At 43.3% G+C, this 22,476-nt stretch overlaps 1 long non-coding RNA gene and 1 pseudogene across 1 annotated transcript in view; one reads left to right on the top strand and one right to left on the bottom strand.

The window, feature by feature from the left end:
* Positions 1-22,476, top strand: part of LOC134965860 (uncharacterized) — a 206,593-nt gene that overhangs the window by 183,519 nt on the left and 598 nt on the right. The window lies entirely within an intron of this gene.
* LOC134968250 (5S ribosomal RNA) lies at positions 996-1,114 on the bottom strand (annotated as a pseudogene).

The raw sequence follows: 22,476 nt of genomic DNA on the forward strand, positions 1-22,476 counted from the left end.
TAAGAGCAAGTATAAGAAATTCTTTCTTATCTTAGTTTGAGGTAGGTATATGTTCCCAACGCGTTTCGTCTATTGAGACTTCTTCAAAGGGTGAGGGTACAATGAACCTGTGAGACTATTTATAGCTGTTATAGCATGGTGGGAGGATCATATTCTAGCAGGGAGTCATGTGATGCAATCAAATACATGATGTAGCTGGTACATGTTTAAATATAATATAAACACTAACAGTCAATTGGGGATCTAAAATAAGGTGAAACGATTGAATCTGAACGTTTTTTGCATAGTTAGAAAGTGAGAAATGTCCGTTTTTGGTGTAATTGCGGCACTTCCGCCACACTTCCGGGGACGGAGGCCGCGAAACGTCACTTCCGCCCCACTTCCGCTATCGTCTGCGCATGCGCCCGCGGCGCTGCAACGTCATTCTTTCAGTTCACATAGTAGTTCTGAGTGTTGAGGGTTGAGGAGTCTTTTTAATGCGTCCTCTCCCGGCGGCCATATTTGATGTGATTTCAGCTATTCTGTAAAGGCATTTTTGGCCATTTTCTAGTAGATTCTCTGGCCCAGCAACCGTCAGGTGGCCATGGGGATCGTTTCATATAGAAAAAAACGGAAAAGTAGTATCAGAAAGAATGCTCAAATCGTAGATTGTATATCCTACAGTACAATGATTTATATTAAAGAACTAGTACAAGTGGTATTTTTAGCAGTATTTTAATAAAGTGCTGGTGCATTAAATGTGCTATGTTTACATAGATGGCTCTAGATAATTGTGCACAGGAGTTAAAGTGACAGTGTTAATAAGGTGTACAGCAGTATTAATTTAATAAATATAATAAATAAATTTATATTATATATAAAATAATTATTGGTGAAAATAATAATATTAATAATAAATAATTTTATGTACATATATATATATATATATATATATACATACATATATATATATATGCAGAGTGCTTTATCTTTCTCAGGCCTCTATGTGTTACTATTTCGTACAGTACCTGATCTTCCCAGTTGGTCTCCCTTACTGGTACTGATCGGGCCCAACGCTGCTTGGCTTCCAAGATCGGGCGTGTTTGGGCATTTCCAGCGTGGTATGACTGTAACTTCGTATGTGCCTTATGGATTAACACTCTAATAAAATCATTTACCAGTATAAATTCAGTGAATTAGATGTGCCTATGGGATGAGGGTGGTGGAAGGGGGGTAGGGGTAGGGGGGGGGGGGGGTGGGGGGGTGGGGAGGGGGGGGGGAAGGATAGGGAAACTTGTGGGGGTGGGGATGCTGTATAAAGGTTCTAGTCACATGGATGAGAGATAGTACCGTGTTTTACAGGAATGGTGCAATTTCATAGTTGTCGTTAAATCCTTTTGGCTGTAGTGTTTGGAGTTGGAATATCCAGAACATCTCTCTGCGTGATAGTTTATTGGCGAGATCTCCTCCTCTCTCTCCCAGTTTAACCAGTTCGATAGCTTTAAAGGTGAGGGCTTCTGGGTTTGAGTTGTGTGTTGTAATAAAATGTTGGGAGACAGCGTGAGATTCCACCTTGTTCTTAATATTTCTCACGTGTTCCTGTATCCTCAGTTTCAGGGGTCTCTTGGTTTTTCCTATATATTGTTTACCACAGTCACATTCTAGAAGGTATATGACCGACTGGGTATTGCAGTTCATATATTCCTTAATCCTGTATTCCTTTTTCTTCTCCATGTCCATAAAGGTTCTCCTATTAGGATGTAAATAACGACATACATTACATCGCCCACATTTGTATGAGCCCTTGCATTTGGGCCAAGTATGGTCCTTGTCTTGGTCATTCCTCAACATGCTTGGGGCTATAATATCTTTCAGGTTTCTTGATTTTTTAAAAACTATCTCAGGCTGGGGAGGGAGGATTTCCTTGAGGATGGGATCCATGAGCAGTATCTGCCAATGGTTCCTGAAAGACTCTCTGATGGATTTTTCGTGTCGGTTATAAGTAGTTATGAACGCCGTAGAATCTTTCTTTGTTTCTCTTGTTTTATATTCCAGCAGTTGTGGTCTCTCAACCAGGTTGGTTCTGGTGATGGCTTTTTTTATAATTGTGTCCGGGTATTTTTTCTGCTTGAATCTATCGGTGTACAGTTCCAATTGTGTCTGACATTCCTCTGGATTGCTACAATTTCTCTTAATTCTACTAAATTGGGAAAAAGGAATGTTATTCTTCCAGCTTCTCAGATGATTACTTTTGTAGTGGAGATAGCTGTTGCTGTCCACTTGTTTAATATAATTCTTGGTGGTGATTTTTCCATTTTCCCCTGTGAGAATCAAATCCAGAAACTCGATGTGTTCTTTATTCACATTGGATGTAAACACCAGATTAAAATCATTGGTACAAATGTGTTTAAAAAATTGATTAAAAAGATCCATGTCACCATCCCAGATTATCAGAATGTCATCTATATATCTTCGATAAAAGATTAAATGGTTCTTAAAATCCTGATGGTCATATATAAAAACTTTTTCCCAACATCCCATAAAAAGATTAGCAAAACTCGGCGCAAAAATAGTGCCCATTGCGGTGCCGCACAGCTGTAGATAAAACTGATCCAGGAATTTAAAATAATTGTGTTGAAGAATAAAACGCATGATGTCACAAATAAAAATTTTATGTTCAGTTGTAAGTGTGTCATCTTTGTCCAAGTAATCTTTACAGGCTGTAATTCCCTTATTGTGGTCAATACATGTATATAAAGATTGTACGTCTATTGTTATCCACATGTACGAGTCCTTCCATTCTATATCCTTCAGAAGACCCAGTACTGATGTGGTATCCTTGAGGTACGATGGGAGGTCCTTTACATAAGGTTTTAAAAAAACATCAGCGTATTCGGATAAATTAGAGGTAAGTGAGTCTATACCCGCCGTTGCAGCGCCGCGGGCGCATGCGCAGACGATAGCGGAAGTTGGGCGGAAGTGACGTTTCGCGGCCTCCGTCCCCGGAAGTGTGGCGGAAGTGCCGCAATTACACCAAAAACGGACATTTCTCACTTTCTAACTATGCAAAAAACGTTCAGATTCAATCGTTTCACCTTATTTTAGATCCCCAATTGACTGTTAGTGTTTATATTATATTTAAACATGTACCAGCTACATCATGTATTTGATTGCATCACATGACTCCCTGCTAGAATATGATCGTCCCACCATGCTATAACAGCTATAAATAGTCTCACAGGTTCATTGTACCCTCACCCTTTGAAGAAGTCTCAATAGACGAAACGCGTTGGGAACATATACCTACCTCAAACTAAGATAAGAAAGAATTTCTTATACTTGCTCTTATTTACTTTTATTGTAGTTTTAATTCATTTAAGTGCTTTTAGTTCATACTGTGTTTTATTATTGTCCCATTTTTTAGAATGTTTTTCTTTTAAAAATTTTTTACACCTATCCTGTAACATTTTAAAATTCATGTGAATAAATATCTATTTTACTTATATTTGGCAAATATATACTTTTTACATTGACACCTAGGTCGCTATATATCCTTCATCTCCCCCGCTTTCAACAAATTTTATCCAGGGAATCACCCCCCCTGAATTTATTTGAAGGAATCAGCTGACGCCCCATTAGATATAGAGGGGAGTGTCCGACATTGCCAAAAAATCCTGTCTTTTAGCATATCTGTGTACATCACAAGTGGCGCAATATTAATTCTTGTTTTCCATATATATATATATATATATATATATTTATTTAACAGATACAAAGATGAGCGGAACTCACAGGTCTTCTAAGTATAGTACATCATAGGTACAGGACACCATGCATTAGTTAATTTACTCAAATATTTCATCAGGACAATTTACAATCAAAAACAACTTTACCTTTATAACTTTACCCTGTGACAAGTTGTGTGGAGGCAAACACTGCCGGGCGCTACGCGGTTTGTTTCAATACAACTTGTCACAGGGTGTACTATAGGTAGAAGACCTGTGAGTGCCACTCATCTATGTATCTACTATACTGACCACAGCCGTGGTGGTGAGAGGGTACCGGGGTACACATTTCAGCAAGAAGGGATCGAGTGTCATCAAATTGTGCTATATGTATATATATATATATATATATGTGAAGCAAATACAGTTTGGTGGGGAATATATATATATATATATATATATATATATGTGTGTGTGTGTGTGTGTGTGTGTGAAGCAAATACAATTTGGTGGGGATGTATGTGAATATATATATATATATATATATATATATGGAGAGTGGGGTAGACCTAACAATAGCGCTAAATGAAAAGCTCAACCTCAGGACGTACTCCCTGTTAGATGGAGTACAAAGGTACAAATGCAAAAAAAGGGGTGGTGTCTAAGGGAGCTAGACCAAGGATATCTCCCAGGATTTGACCACAATTCACTTAAAAAAAATTTTGACATTTATTTATATAAAAGTATTCAACAATCACAATAAATGACAAATGGCTGACATAATTAAAATGCAGACATCAGATATGGAAACCGAATATTGCAGACAATTCGTTAATCCAATGTGGTTTTCTTAATTAGTGCATATCCGATGTTCTCATATCCGAACCGAAAACTAAACGCGTTTCGTCCAACTGGACTTCATCAGGGGCTCATTATCAAAAAAAGGTCGGAAGAACATAAAAGAATGGATGACCAATAAATGATCGTATTAATCCCACATCAGTAAAACAAGCTTGCAATAACAGATGCAATAAAAAGTGCGCTGATTTCACAGCTAGATTTGTATTGAATATGCCAACTCAGATAGACACATAAATAGATAGATAGATAGATAGATAGATAGATAGACAGATAGACATATAGATACATAGACAGATAGACATATAGATAGATAGATAGACAGATAGACATATAGATAGATAGATAAATAGATAGATAGATAGAAACATAGATAGATAAATAGATAGATAGATAATAGACAGACACATAGATTGGACACACACATAGAGAGATAGATAGATGATAGACAGACACATAGATAGATACTAGATAGACACATAGATAGATAGATAAGTAGATAGATAGATAGACAATAGAAAGACACATACATAGATAGATAGACAAATAGACATATAGATAGACACATAGATAGATAGATAGATAGATAGATAGATAGATAGATAAAGATAGATAGAAAGATAGATAGATAGATAGATAGATAATAGACAGACACATAGATTGACACATAGATAGATAGAGATAGATAGATAGATAGATGATAGACAGACACATAGATAGATAATAGATAGACACATAGATAAACAGATAGATAGATACATACATAGATAGAGATAAATAGATAGATAGACACATAGATAGATAGACAGAGAGACAGACAGACACATAGATAGATAGACACATACATAGACACATAGATAGATAGATAGACAGTCACATAGATAGATAGATAGATAGATAGATAGATAGATAGATAGATAGATAGATAGTTGGATAGATAGACACACAGATAGATAGATAGATAGATAGATAGATAGATAGATAGATAGATAGACACAGATAGATAGATAGATAGATAAATGATAGATAGATAGATAGATAGATAGATAGATAGATAGACAGACAGACAGACAGACAGACAGATAGGGGTATATTTACTAAAATTCGTATTTTTCCGAATGAGGTTAAAGTTCAAACACGAATGACATCGAAAGTGTAAATTTGCAACTTTTTGAATTTATTACGACTAATTTACTAAGCTGTCGTATTCTGCATTTTCGTGTTTTCCGATGTCGATGTCATTCGTATTTTTTGGCAGTGTTTTACGGGAGTGAATAGTAAAACACTGCCGACATTAACACAATGAATCTCGGACGGATCTGTGAGATCCGTGCAGGGCTTCATTGTGCACCTTTCGTAAAAATAATAACTGTTAAAAATAAAAAATGCGTGGGGTCCCCCCCCCCCCTAAGCAAAACCAGCCTCGGGCTCTTTGAGCCGGTCCTGGTTCACAAAATATGGGGGAAAAATTACAGGGGTTCCCCCATATTTCATAAACTAGCACCGGGCTCTGCGCCTGGTCCTGGTTCCAAAAATACGGGCGACAAAAAGCTAGGGGTCCCCCGTATTTTTGAAACCAGCACCGGGCTCCACTAACGGGCCCGGTTTTCCACTGCATGCTGGTACTTGTGGTTCTCCAAGTACCAGCTTGCGGGGTAGGCTTGCTGGGACTTGTAGTACTGCTACAAAAAACAATTTTCACATTTCTCTGACGTCCTAGTGGATGCTGGGAACTCCGTAAGGACCATGGGGAATAGACGGGCTCCGCAGGAGACTGGGCACTCTAAAAGAAAGATTAGGTACTATCTGGTGTGCACTGGCTCCTCCCTCTATGCCCCTCCTCCAGACCTCAGTTAGATTTCTGTGCCCGGCCGAGCTGGATGCACACGCGGGGCTCTCCTGAGCTCCTAGAAAGAAAGTATATGTTAGGTTTTTTATTTTACAGTGAGACCTGCTGGCAACAGGCTCACTGCAACGAGGGACTAAGGGGAGAAGAAGCGAACCTACCTGCTTGCAGCTAGCTTGGGCTTCTTAGGCTACTGGACACCATTAGCTCCAGAGGGATCGACCGCAGGACCCGTCCTTGGTGTTCGTTCCCGGAGCCGCGCCGCCGTCCCCCTTACAGAGCCAGAAGCATGAAGATGGTCCGGAAAATCGGCGGCAGAAGACTTCAGTCTTCACCAAGGTAGCGCACAGCACTGCAACTGTGCGCCATTGCTCCTCATACACACTTCACACTCCGGTCACTGAGGGTGCAGGGCGCTGGGGGGGGGGGGCGCCCTGAGCAGCAATAAAAACACCTTGGCTGGCAAAATAATCACAATATATAGCCCCAGAGGCTATATATGTGATAATTACCCCTGCCAGAATCCATAAAAAAGCGGGAGAAAAGTCTGCGAAAAAAGGGCGGAGCTATCTCCCTCGGCACACTGGCGCCATTTTCTCTTCACAGTGTAGCTGGAAGACTGCTCCCCAGGCTCTCCACTGTAGTTTTCAGGCTCAAAGGGTTAAAAAGAGAGGGGGGGCACTAAATTTAGGCGCAATATTGTTTATACAAGCAGCTATTGGGGAAAATTCACTCAGTGATAGTGTTTATCCCTACATTATATAGCGTTCTGGTGTGTGCTGGCATACTCTCTCTCTGTCTCCCCAAAGGGCTGTGTGGGGTCCTGTCCTCAGTCAGAGCATTCCCTGTGTGTGTGCTGTGTGTCGGTACGGCTGTGTCGACATGTTTGATGAGGAGGCTTATGTGGAGGCGGAGTAGATGCCGATAAATGGGATGTCGCCCCCTGTGGGCCGACACCAGAGTGGATGGATAGGTGGAAGGTATTAACCGACAGTGTCAACTCCTTACATAAAAGGCTGGATGACGTAACAGCTATGGGACAGCCGGCTTCTCAGCCCGCGCCTGCCCAGGCGTCTCAAAGGCCATCAGGGGCTCAAAAACGCCCGCTCCCTCAGATGGCAGACACAGATGTCGACACGGAGTCTGACTCCAGTGTCGACGAGGTTGAGACATATACACAATCCACTAGGAACATCCGTTACATGATCCCGGCAATAAAAAATGTGTTACACATTTCTGACATTAACCCAAGTACCACTAAAAAAGGGTTTTATGTTTGGGGAGAAAAAGCAGGCAGTGTTTTGTTCCCCCATCAAATGAGTGAATGAAGTGTGAAAAAGCGTGGGTTCCCCCGATAAGAAACTGGTAATTTCAAAAAAGTTACTGATGGCGTACCTTTTCCCGCCAGAGGATAAGTTACGCTGGGAGATATCCCCTAGGGTGGATAAGGCGCTCACACGTTTGTCAAAAAAGGTGGCACTGCCGTCTTAGGATACGGCCACTTTGAAGGTACCTGCTGATAAAAAGCAGGAGGCTATCCTGAAGTCTGTATTTACACACTCAGGTACTAGACTGAGACCTGCAGATAGTGCTGCTGCAGCGTGGTCTGTAACCCTGTCAAACAGGGATACTATTTTGCGAACATAAGTCGTTGTCTTATATATGAGGGATGCACAGAGGGATATTTTGCCGGCTGGCATCCAGAATTAATGCAATGGCCATTCTGTCAGGAGGGTATTAGAGACCCGACACTGGACAGGTGATGCTGACTTTAAAAGGCACATAGAGCCTTATAAGGGTGAGGAATTGTTTGGGGATGGTCTCTGGGACCTCGTATCCACAGCAACAGCTGGGAAGAAATTTTTTTACCTCAGGTTTCCTCACAGCCTAAGAAAGCACTGTATTATCAGGTACAGTCCTTTCGGCTTCAGAAAAGCAAGCAGGTCAAAGGCGCTTCCTTTCTGCACAGAGACGAGGGAAGAGGGAAAAAGCTGCACCAGTCAGCCAGTTCCCAGAATCAAAATTCTTCCCCCGCTTCCTCTGAGTCCACCGCATGACGCGGGGGCTCCACAGGCGTAGCCAGGTACGTTGGGGGGCCGTCTCAAAAATTTCAGCGATCAGTGGGCTCGCTCACATGGATCCCTGGATCCTTCAAGTAGTATCTCAGGGGTACAGGCTGGAATTCGAGGCGTCTCCCCCCCGCCGTTTCCTCAAATCTGCCTTGCCGACAACTCCCTCAGGCAGGGAGGCTGTGCTAGAGGCAATTCACAAGCTGTATTCCCAGCAGGTGATAGTCAAGGTGCCCCTACTTCCACAAGGACGGGGTTACTATTACACACTATTTGTGGTACCGAAACCGGACGGTTCGGTGAGACCCATTTTAAATTTGAAGTCCTTGAACACATACATAAAAAAATTCAAGTTCAAGATGGAATCGCTCAGGGCGGTTATTGCAAGCCTGGAGGAGGGGGATTACATGGTATCCCTGGACATCAAGGATGCTTACCTACATGTCCCCATTTACCATCCTCACCAGGAGTACCTCAGATTTGTGGTACAGGATTGCCATTACCAATTCCAAACACTGCCGTTTGGACTGTCCACGGCACCGAGGGTCTTTACCAAGGTAATGGCAGAAATGATGATACTCCTTCGAAAAAAGGGAGTTTTTAATTATCCCGTACTTGGACGATCTCCTTATAAAGGCGAGGTCCATGGAGCAGTTGTTGGTCAGAGTAGCACTATCTCGGGAAGTGCTACAACAGCACGGATGGATTCTATACATTCCAAAGTCACAGCTGGTTCCTACCACACGCCTGCTGTTCCTGGGGATGGTTCTGGACACAGAACAGAAAAAAAGTGTTTCTCCCGCAGGAGAAAGCCAAGGAGCTGTCATCTCTAGTCAGAGACCTCCTGAAACCAAAACAGGTATCGGTGCATCACTGCACACGAGTCCTGGGAAAAATGGTAGCTTCTTATGAAGCAAAATTCCATTCGGCAGGTTCCATGCAAGAACCTTTCAGTGGGACCTCTTGGACAAGTGGTCGGATTCGCATCTTCAGATGCATCGGCTGATAACCCTGTCTCCAAGGACCAGGGTATCTCTACTGTGGTGGCTGCAGAGTGCTCATCTTCAAGAGGGCCGCAGATTCGGCATACAGGACTGGGTCCTGGTAACCACGGATGCCAGCATTCGAGGCTGGGGGGCAGTCACACAGGGAAAAAAATTTCCAAGGACTTTGGTCAAGTCAGGAGTCGTCCCTACACATAAATATTCTGGAACTGAGGGCCATTTACAAAGCCCTAAGTCTGGCAAGGCCTCTGCTTCAAAACCAGCCGGTACTGATCCAATCAGACAACATCACGGCAGTCGCCCATGTAAACCGACAGGGCGGCACAAGAAGCAGGATGGCGATGGCAGAAGCCACAAGGATTCTCCGATGGGCGGAAAATCACGTCTTAGCACTGTCAGCAGTGTTCATTCCGGGAGTGGACAACTGGGAAGCAGACTTCCTCAGCAGACACGACCAACACCTGGGAGAGTGGGGACTTCATCCAGAAGTCTTCCAACTGTTGGTAAACCATTGGGAAAGGCCACAGGTGGACATGATGGCGTCCCGCCTAAACAAAAAACTAGATATTGCGCCAGGTCAAGGGACCCTCAGGCAATAGCTGTGGACGCTCTAGTGACACCGTGGGTGTACCAGTCGGTTTATGTATTCCCTCCTCTGCCTCTCATACCAAAGGTACTGAGAATAATAAGAAAACGAGAAGTAAGAACAATACTCGTGGTTCCGGATGGGCCAAGAAGAGCTTGGTACCCAGAACTTCAAGAAATAATATCAGAGGACCCATGGCCTCTACCGCTCAGACAGGATCTGCTACAGCAGGGGCCCTGTCTGTTCCAAGACTTACCGCGGCTGCGTTGGACGGCATGGCGGTTGAATTCCGGATCCTAAAGCAAAAGGGCATTCCGGAGGAAGTCATTCCTACGCGGATAAAAGCCAGGAAAGAAGTAACCGCAAACCATTATCACCGTATTTGGCGAAAATATGTTGCGTGGTGTGAGGCCAGGAAGGCCCCAACAGAGGAATTTCAGCTGGGTCGTTTTCTGCACTTCCTACAGTCAGGAGTGACTATGGGCCTAAAATTGGGTTCCATTAAGGTCCAGATTTCGGCTCTGTCGATTTTCTTCCAGAAAGAACTGGCTTCACTGCCTTGAGTGCAGACATTTGTAAAGGGAGTGCTACATAGTGGCACCTTGGGATCTCAACGTGGTGTTGAGTTTCTTAAAATCACATTGGTTTGAGCCACTTAAAACTGTGGATTTGAAATATCTCACGTGGAAAGTGGTCATGTTATTGGCCTTGGCTCCGGCCAGGCGTGTGTCAGAATTGGCGGTTTTGTCATGTAAAAGCCCTTATCTGATTTTCCATATGGATAGGGCAGAATTGAGGACTCGTCCCCAGTTTCTCCCTAAGGTGGTATCAGCTTTTCACTTGAACCAACCTATTGTAGTGCCTGCGGCTACTAGGGACTTGGAAGATTCCAAGTTACTGGACGTAGTCAGGGCCTTAAAAATTTATATTTCCAGGACGGCTGGAGTCAGGAAAACTGACTCGTTTTTTATCCTGTAGGCACCCAACAAAATAGGTGCTCCTGCTTCTAAGCAGACTATTGCTCGCTGAATTTGTAGCACAATTCAGCTGGAGCATTCTGCGGCTGGATTGCCGCATCCTAAATCAGTAACAGCCCATTCCACGAGGAAAGTGGGCTCATCTTGGGCGGCTGCCCGAGGAGTCTCGGCTTTACAACTTTGCCGAGCTGCAACTTGGTCAGGGGCAAACACGTTTGCTAAATTCTACAAATTTGATACCCTGGCTGAGGAGGACTTTGAGTTCTCTCATTCGGTGCTGCAGAGTCATCCGCACTCTCCCGCCCATTTGGGAGCTTTGGTATAATCCCCATGGTCCTTACGGAGTTCCCAGCATCCACTAGGACGTCAGAGAAAATAAGATTTTACTCACCGGTAAATCTATTTCTCGTAGTCCGTAGTGGATGCTGGGCGCCCATCCCAAGTGCGGATTGTCTGCAATACTTGTATATAGTTATTGCCTAACTAAAGGGTTATTGTTGAGCCATCTGTTGAGAGGCTCAGTTATATTTCATACTGTTAACTGGGTATAGTATCACGAGTTATACGGTGTGATTTGTGTGGCTGGTATGAGTCTTACCCGGGATTTAAAATCCTTCCTTATTGTGTCAGCTCTTCCGGGCACAGTATCCTAACTGAGGTCTGGAGGAGGGGCATAGAGGGAGGAGCCAGTGCACACCAGATAGTACCTAATCTTTCTTTTAGAGTGCCCAGTCTCCTGCGGAGCCCGTCTATTCCCCATGGTCCTTACGGAGTTCCCAGCATCCACTACGGACTACGAGAAATAGATTTACCGGTGAGTAAAATCTTATTTTTTTCAAAAGGCTATCAGCCCCCCATCCGCCGCCCTTGGATGGGGGGGACAGCCTCGGGCTTCACCCCTGGCCCTTGGGTGGCTGGAGGGGGGGGGACCCCTTGATTTAAGGGGTTCCCACTCCTCCAGGGTACCCCGGCCAGGGGTGACTAGTTGGGTATGTAATGCCAGGGCCGCCGGGACCACTATAAAAGTGTCCCCCGGCTGTGGCATTATGTACCTGGCTAGTGGAGCCCGGTGCTGGTTTCAAAAATACGGGGGACCCCTACGCTTTTTGTCCCCCGGATTTTTGGAACCAGGACCAGGCGCAGAGCCCGGTGCTGGTTTATGAAATATGGGGGAACCCCTGTCATTTTTTTCACCATATTTTGTGAACCAGGACCGGCTCAAAGAGCCCGAGGCTGGTTTTGCTTAGGAGGGTGGACCCCACGCATTTTTTAAAAAAAAATTAACACTTTCCCACCCATTCCCACTGATAAACATGCACGGATCTCACGGATCCGTGCATGCCTATCAGAACACGGTAAAAAAAAGCAGGTCTATTTTAAAACTGCTTTTTTTTTTACGATTTGTATTTATTCACGGCAGTGTTTGGCTATTGCCGGCAGTGTTTGTGAAATACAAATTTTAGTAAATGACCGAGTTCTATCAAATAACAGGCGTATTTGACCGATGGTGTATTCATTCGTATTTTTTTCTTGGACTTCAAAAAAAATACGAATGCCCTCATCACTGCCAAGATTTGTGCTTAGTAAATTCCCGAGTTGACACTTTGAAGAAAAAACGCAAAATCGGTCAAAATCGGGAGCTTAGTAAATATACCCCATAGATAGATAATAGATAGACACATAGATAGATAGATAGATAGATAGATAGATAGATAGATAGATAGATAGATGATAGACATACACATAGATATATGGATAGATATTAGAAAGACACATACATAGATAGATAGATAGATAGACATAAGACACATAGATAGATAGATAGATAGACATAAGACACATAGATAGATAGATAGATAGATAGATAGATAGACACATAGATAGATAGATATAGACACATAGAGAGATAGATAGATAGATAGATAGATAATAGATAGACAGACACATAGATAGATAGATAATAGATAGACACATAGATAGATAAATACATAGATAGAGATAAATAGATAGATAGATAGATAGATAGATAGACTGATTGATAGATAGATAGATAGATAGACAGACACATAGATAGATAGATAGATAGATAGATAGATAGATAGATAGATAGATAGATAGATAGATAGATAGATAGATATTGGTAACAACAGCCCGGCACTCCCTTGGTATGGAGAGTTGAACAATGCCCCGGTGCCCTCAGAAAGTATGCACATCAAATAGAAACAGAAGGACTGCGGCACTCAGGGACGTCATGAAAAAATAGCTGTTGTTTCTACCGCATCTTGAGGAAGGGGTTGTTTCTACCGCAGAAGGAACTTGTTTCTACCGCATCTTGAGGAAGGGGTTAAAATCCCCGAAACGTCGATGCCATGATGTATCGTACTTAATACAGCTATTTTTTCATGACGTCCCTGAGTGCCGCAGTCCTTCTGTTTCTATTAGATAGATAGATAGATAGATAATAGACAGACACATAGATAGAGAGGTAGGTAGATAGATAGATAGATAGATAGATAGACACACAGATAGATAGACAGACATGTAGATAGATAGATAGATAGATAGATAGATACATGATTGATTGATTGATAGATAGATAGATAGATAGATAGATACTAGACAGACACAAAGATAGATAAACACATAGATAAATAGATAGTTAGATAGACACACAGATAGAGATATAGATAGATAGATAGATAGATAGATAGATAGACAGACAGACACATAGATAGATACTAGATAGACACATAAATAGATAGATAGATAGATAGATAGATAGATAGACAGATAGACATATAGATAGATACTAGATAGATAGATAGATAGACAGATAGACATATAGATAGATAGATAGATATATTATTATGCAGACATCAGATATGGAAACCGAATATTGCAGACAATTCGTTAATCCAATGTGGTTTTCTTAATTAGTGCATATCCGATGTTCTCATATCCGAACCGAAAACTAAACGCGTTTCGTCCAACTGGACTTCATCAGGGGCTCATTATCAAAAAAAGGTCGGAAGAACATAAAAGAATGGATGACCAATAAATGATCGTATTAATCCCACATCAGTAAAACAAGCTTGCAATAACAGATGCAATAAAAAGTGCGCTGATTTCACAGCTAGATTTGTATTGAATATGCCAACTCAGATAGACACATAAATAGATAGATAGATAGATAGATAGATAGATAGATAGATAGATAGATAGACAGATAGACATATAGATACATAGACAGATAGACATATAGATAGATAGATAGACAGATAGACATATAGATAGATAGATAAATAGATAGATAGATAGAAACATAGATAGATAAATAGATAGATAGATAATAGACAGACACATAGATTAACACATACATAGAGAGATAGAGATAGATAGATAGATAGATAGATAGATAGATAGATAGATAGATAGATAGATAGATAGATAGATTATAGACAGACACATAGATAGATACTAGATAGACACATAGATAGATAGATAAGTAGATAGATAGATATACAGATAGATAATAGAAAGACACATACATAGATAGATAGATAGACAGATAGACATATAGATAGACACATAGATAGATAGATATATGCATAGATAGATAGATAGATAGATAGAAAGATAGATAGATAGATAGATAATAGACAGACACATAGATTGACACATAGATAGATAGATAGATAGATAGAGATAGATAGATAGATAGATAGATAGATAGATTATAGACAGACACATAGATAGATAATAGAGAGACACATAGATAAACAGATAGATAGATAGATAGATAGATACATACATAGATAGAGATAAATAGATAGATAGACACATAGATAGATAGATAGATAGATAGATAGATAGATAGATAGATAGATAGATAGATAAATAGATAATAGACAGACACATAGATAGATAGACACATAGATAAATAGATAGATAGTTAGATAGATAGATAGACACATAGATAGATAGATAGACACATTGATAGACACATAGATAGAGATAGATAGATAGATAGATAGATAGATAGATAGATAGATAGATAGATAGATAAATGATAAATAGACAGACACATAGATAGATACTATATATATAGACAGATAGATAGATAGAGATAGATAGATAGATAGATAGATAGATAGATAAACAATAGATAGATAGATAGATGATAGACATACAGATAGATACACAGATAAATAGGCAGACAGATAGATAGATAGATAGATAGATAGATAGATACATGATAGATAGACAGACAGACAGATAGATAATAGATAGATAGATAGATAGATAGATAGACAATAGACAGATAGATAGATAGATAGATAGATAGATAGATAGATAGATGATAGACATACAGATAGATACACAGATAGATAGATAGGCAGACAGATAGATAGATAGATAGATAGATACATACATGATAGATAGGCAGACATATAGATAGATAGATAGATAGATAGATACATGATTGATAGACAGACACATAGATAGATAAATAGATAATAGATAGATAGACAATCACACATAAAAAGAAAACTCACTTAGTACCTCTGTACTGGTTCCGGGCAGTCTCTCAATTGTTCCTGAGTCCTGGCAAGTGATGAGATGGCTCCGTCCATGGAGACTGGGGCATCTAGTGGCTACTGGCAGTACTGCAGTCAGCAGTAACTTTAGCTCTCTGCTCCCAGAGTCAGTCCCGCCCCCACCAGGGACGAGCGGTGAGCTAAATGGATCAGGAGGCACTGGCTAACCCCAGAGCCAGATTTACACGCAATATATGAGCCAAAGGGTACATCTGGGCATTATACACAGGTGCAGCATTATAAACTCCTGGAAATCTGGTGAGTTTTGATTAGAGATGTGTGGAAAGGATACACAGGTGAGGCATTGCCTCCCCTACCATAGACTTTTTACTCCAGAGTTTGGGCTATAAAAATTAATAGAATAATGCAAAGAAGATATTTCAAACAAATTATCAGTATTTTTCACATATTTTATTCAGTCAAAACTCTGGTTTAAATGTAAGTAGGACAGGAAAAGCTCTGCCTCACCGCATCGCACGTCACTGGCCCCCACCCCTCCCCCTGCTAGCGTCACTGCGCTCAGCACTGACACAGGACGGGAGGAGGTGACATCAGCAGCGTTACTGGAGTAAGTACTAGAAGAGCCGCGATCCAGGCTGCTGGCTGCCGCTGCTTGTACGGTGATAGGCGCAGCCGGCAACAACAGTGCACATCACAGGCATGCAGTGCAGGGAGAGCACCTCACTAGCCTGGCAGCTCTGCACTGCATCCCTTTGCGGAACAGGTTCCGCCGGCTCTGCCTAGAGGACAGTCTTTATGATTTGTAGGAGATCATTACATAGGATGGATAGTTGACCAACAAACTCCGGCAATTGTGTTTGTGAACAAGTGAGCCGTTAAGATGACAGATGCATAGTGTACAGAGGCGTAGCGTGGAGACATGACACCCGGAGCAGGGCCATGTCACAGTGCCCCCACCCACCACCACCACCGCACATACATGCATACATACATACATACATACATACATAGAGTCACACACATTTAGGAACAGACATACATAAACACAGATATATACACAGATATATACACACACACACACACACACACACACACACACACACACACACACACAAATATACATACAGATATACATAAACACACACATATACACAGATATATACACACACATATACACAGATATATACACACACATACTGTATACACACACAAATATACAGATATAAACAGACAGGGGCGGATCCAGAAGAAAATGATAGGGGGGCACCATGGAAGGGGCAAGTAAATTTGCGTGCAGCTTCAGTGCATGTGAGGTACATGGTGCAGGGGGCAGCATTTGAGGGGCAGGGGGCAGTGTGTGAGGGGCAGGGGGCAGCGTGTGAGGGGCAGTGTGTGAGAGGCAGGGGGCAGCGTGTGAGGAGCAGGGGGCAGGGTGTGAGGGGCAGGGTGTGAGAGACAGGGGGCAGGAGGCAGCGTGTGAGGGGCAGGGGGCAGGAGGCAGCGTGTGAGGGACAGGGTGTGAGAGGCAGGGTGCAGTGTGTGAGGGGCAAGGGGCTGTGTGTGAGGTGCAGGGGGCAGGAGGCAGCGTGTGAGGTGCAGGGGGCAGGAGGCAGCGTGTGAGGGACAGGGTGTGAGAGGCAGGGTGCAGTGTGTGATGGGCAGGGGGCAGCATGTGAGGGGCAGGGGGCAGGAGGCAGCGTGTGAGGGACAGGGTGTGAGAGGCAGGGTGCAGTGTGTGAGGAGCAGGGGGCAGCGTGTGAGGGGCAGGGGGCAGGAGGCAGCGTGTGAGGGACAGGGTGTGAGAGGCAGGGTGCAGTGTGTGAGGAGCAGGGGGCAGGGTGTGAGGGGCAGGGGGCAGCGTGTGAGGGGCAGGGGGCAGCGTGTTAGGGGCAGGGTGCAGGAGGCAGTGTGTGAGGGGCAGGGGCCAGGAGGCAGTGTGTGAGGGGCAGGGTGCAGTGTGTGAGGGGCAGGGGGCAGTGTGTGTCAGTGTGTGAGTGTGGGGTTGAAGAGAACTCTCATATGTGGGCTGCTGCCAGGGTAGTGAGTAGTGAGCTGATCACAGGGGCTGCCTCTCAGCAGCAAAGCTGGCCAGCCCCCCTCCTGCTTACCTAAGCCTGCTTACTGGCACCAGTGTCCAGGCTCAGCAGCTGAGGTCGGAAGCTGTTTCTCAGCCATCATACCCGCCGCAGTCCCGCACTCCGCAGCAGCTCCGGTCATCAATGTGAGGCGCTCTGTGATAGGTTGGACTAGTACCAGCAGGATGCCGCCCACTATGCAAATACTCCAGCGGCAGCAATGCAGTGAGAGGCTGCCAGCCTGGATATGTGGGATGCCCGGACCCTCACTGCTCTGGCTGCAGCTGGAGTACTTGCATAGTGGGCGGGCGGCAGTGCTTAAAGTGGTCGTAGAGAGGTGGCGGAACTCACCCCCCTCCCCACGGTGCCCAAGTAATAAAGGTATTATGTGCGCCACAAAAAAGGGGGTGTGGTCTCCAAAAGAAAGGGGCGTGGTCACACAATAGTAATAATGCCCACAGTAGTAGCACCCGTAATACACATAATGCCCACCATAGTAGCGCTTCTTATACAATGCCCACAGTTGTAGCGCTCATTATGCAATGTCCACTGTACTGGTAGTGCCCCTTATATAGACCCCATAGTAGTGGTGCCTCTTATGCAATACTCGTATTGCCCCCAGTAGTAATGTTGCCTGTAGTAATGCCTCCAGTCGTTTAGCGCCCTAGTAGTTATGCCCCCAGTGGTAATGCCCCTGCAGTTATGACCCCAGTAGTTTAACCCCCCCCCTTTAGTTTAGCCTCCCAGTGGTAATGCCCCCAGTAGTTTGCCTGCTGGTAGTTTAGCCACCAGTAGTAATGCCCCACTGTAGTTTGACCCATTGTAGTTTAGCCCCTCTTGTAGTTTAGCCCCTGTAGTTATGCCCCCTTGTAGTTTAGACCCCAGTAGTAATGCCTCCAGTAGTTTGGCCCCTGTAGTTATGCCCCCAGTAGTTTGGCCCCCCTGTAGTCTAGCCACCAAGTAGTAATGCCCCTGTAGTTACGCCGCCAGTAGTAATGCCCTCCTGTAGTTTGCCCCCAGTAGTTATCCCCTTTGTAGTTTGCCCCCTTGTAGCTTACCCCCAGTAGTTTGCCCCCTTGTAGTTGGCCCCCAGTAATAATGTCCCCCAGTAGTTTGCCCCAGTAGATGCCCCCCAGTAATAATGTCCTCCAGTAGTTTGCCCCCAGTAGTAATGCCCCCCAGGTGTTTGCCCCCAATAGATGACCCCCTCAGTAGTAATGCCCCCAGTAGATGCCCCCCAGTAATAATGCCCCCAGTTGTTATACCCCCAGTAATAATGTCCCCCAGTAGTAATGCCCCAATAGATGACCCCCAGTAATAATGCCCCCAGTAGTTTGCCCCTAGTAGTAATCCCCCCCCAGTAGTAATGCCCCTTGTTGATGCCCCCCAGTTTGCCCCCAGTAGATGCCCCCGCTGCACTAAGGAAGAAAAAAACATCATACTTACCGAGCCCCATTCCCACTTCCAGACCGCTGCAGTCCTCCTCTCTTGGTGCCTGCTCCTCAGCACTATGAGAGAGACGTCATGACTGACGTCTCTCCCATAGCGCACGCTGCACAGTGACAGCGCTGGAAGCCGCCGGAGCTCAGTACTGAGCTCCTGCCTCCAGCTTTCGGTGAGGAGAGACGGGCGCCCGCAGGTAACACAATCTCAGCGGGCGCCCATCATCTCCCTGTGCGGCGCCGGGGGGTGGGGACGGGGACGGAGGGAGAACTGCCACAAATGACAGGGGTGGCACGGGCCCGAGTGCCTCCACCGGATCCGCCACTGTAAATAGACATACATAAACACACACATACACAGATATTTACACACACACACAAACACACAAATATTCACAGTTATACAGACATACATAAACACACAAACACAAATATACACACACATATACTGTATACAAAGATATATACACATAAACACACACATACATGTATACACATAAACACACATATGCACACAGAAATACTGTTTACACATATTTACAAACACATTTACACACACAAACACAGACATATACACATAAACACAGTACACACAGACATAAACACATACACACACATATACACACACAGTAATTCTCACCAAGCAGCAGAGCAGCAGCTCCTCGGTCTAGCCGGGAGGGGCGGAGCTTCTACGTGATTGACAAGCTGGGCCTCCGTGGGTAGAAGGAAAGGACTGAGGTAAGGGCACGGGTGGCCACCACACTGCCTGCATGTTCCAGATCACTGAATGCACATACCAGTCAGCCAGGAAGCATCTATCTTCTGACCTCCAAACCTCCCCACTTCCCTAACAACACACCACACTGCACTGCACTGGACTCTGCACTGCAATCAGTGACATGGAACATGCAGGCAGTGTGGTGGCAGCCCTTCCCTCTCTTCTAGTCATCTCCTCCTACCCTGAGTTCCCGGCTCTCAACTGTGTTACAGGGAGCTGGCGCCTTCTGTCCCCAGCAGTGCTTGGAGCTCGAGCTCCACTTGCTCCACCCTCCCTACGCCCCTGATAGAGTAGATGTGTTTTTACAAGATGAGGGGAGAGATATATGTTTATTTATGAAATATATATGATTTAGGAAGGCTAATTTCAGTATGCTTAGATGTGCACTTAACGACATAGAGTGGGAGGTTCTGTATAATAACAAGAACACTTCGGAAATGTGGGTTGTTTTAAAAGGGTTGATGGATAGCAATATTCATAACTTTATTCCCATAGGCAGTAAACGCAGGAGTATTAAACTCAAACCGATGTGGCTTAACAAGAAGGTTAAGGCAGAAATGGATAAAAAAAAGCGGGCTTTCAAAGCATTTAAATCTAATGGAAAGGAGGAGTTTTTCAAGTATTACAAGGAGTGTAATAAGAAATGCAAAAAAGCAATAAGAGCAGCTAAAATGGAAAATGAAAAGCAAATCAATATAGAGAGTAAAACTAATCCTAAAAAGTTTTTTAAATACATAAACGGTAAAAGGTTAAAAAAGGAGAATATAGGTCCATTAAAAGATGAATTAGGAGAATTGATAAATGATGATGAAATAAAAGCGGAAATACTGAACAAATTCTTTTCATCAGTATTCACCAGTGAAGAACTGATGGTGGGAGTAGAGCATAACAATTGTGACAGTAATGATTCATGGTTAGATATTTGTTTAAGCAAAGAAGTAGTCAGTGAGAGACTAAGCAAAATTAAGATTAATAAATCACCTGGTCCTGATGGACTTCACCCGAGGGTTCTTATGGAGCTTAGTTCACAACTAGCACGACACCTATACTTGATTTTCAATAGTTCAATTAGATCAGGCATAGTACCGAAGGGTTGGCGTATAGCTGAGGTAGTGCCATTATTTAAAAAGGGATCCAAAAATCTTCCGGGAAACTACAGACCAGTTAGTTTAACATCTATAGTGGGGAAAATATTGGAAGGAATTCTAAGCGACATCATACAGGAGTATCTACAGTCCGCTAGGATTATTAGCAAGAACCAGCATGGGTTTGTGAGGGACAGGTTATGTCAGACTAACTTAATTAGCTTCTACGAGGAAGTGAGCAATAATCTTGATCAAGGAAAAGCAGTGGATGTGGTCTTCCTAGATTTTGCAAAAGCCTTCGAGTTCCTCACAGGAGACTAATGATCAAATTAAAGGAGCTTGGCCTAATAAAAACTATTTGCACATGGATAAGCGGCTGGTTGGATAGCAGGGTACAGCGAGTAGTGGTCAACGGGAAGTCCTCAACCTGGTCCCCAGTAGTCAGCGGAATACCACAAGGGTCCGTACTTGGACCACTACTGTTCAACGTATTTATCAATGACCTAGAAATAGGCCTGGAAAGCACAGTGTCAATCTTTGCAGATGATACTAAACTGTGTAAGGTAATTAATTCAGAATTGGATGTGGAGTCCTTGCAGAATGATCTATCTAAACTTGAACTCTTGGTGTCTAAATGGAAAATGAGGTTTAATACAGACAAATGCAAGGTTATGCATTTTGGGACTAAAAACAAACTTGCATCCTACATATTAAATGGGGAACGCCTAAGAAGAGATATTATTAATATCTTCAAATATGTAAAGGGACATCACAAAGAGTTATCAGAGGAATTATTTATTAAAAGAACACAGTTTAGGACACGTGGGCACTCGCTGCGACTGGAGGAGAGAAAGTTCCAAACGCAACGGAGGAAAGGGTTCTTCACTGTTAGGGCAATCAGGATGTGGAATTCCCTGCCAGGGAAGGTGGTAATGGCGGACTCTGTAATTGGATTTAAAAAAGGAATGGATAAATTTCTGAATGAAAAAGCTATCCAAGGTTATAATACTTAAAATATCAACGTGGTTAATCCGGGGGTAACATGAGTTATAGTAGCTAACTAGTCATAAAACATTATTCAGCAAGTATGTAGATTCATCACAACTTAAAACAGGTTGAACACGATGGGCAATTTGCCTCTATTCAACCTCAAATACTATGTTACTATGTTATAATTAATTGTAGATGCGAGTGTAAGATTTTATTGCTTAAAAATCAGTAGCATATGTGAAGAGCAACAGAATTGATACACACACAATTATGGCCCTCATTCCGAGTTGTTCGCTCACAAGCTGCTTTTAGCAGCTTTGCACACGCTAAGCCGCCGCCTACTGGGAGTGAATCTTAGCTTATCAAAATTGCGAACGAAAGATTCGCAATATTGCGAATAGACACTTCTTAGCAGTTTCTGAGTAGCTCCAGACTTACTCGGCATCTGCGATCAGTTCAGTCAGTTTCGTTCCTGGTTTGACGTCACAAACACACCAAGCGTT

This window comes from Pseudophryne corroboree, chromosome 10, assembly GCF_028390025.1.
Source record: "Pseudophryne corroboree isolate aPseCor3 chromosome 10, aPseCor3.hap2, whole genome shotgun sequence".
NCBI classification, from domain to species: Eukaryota; Metazoa; Chordata; class Amphibia; order Anura; family Myobatrachidae; genus Pseudophryne; species Pseudophryne corroboree.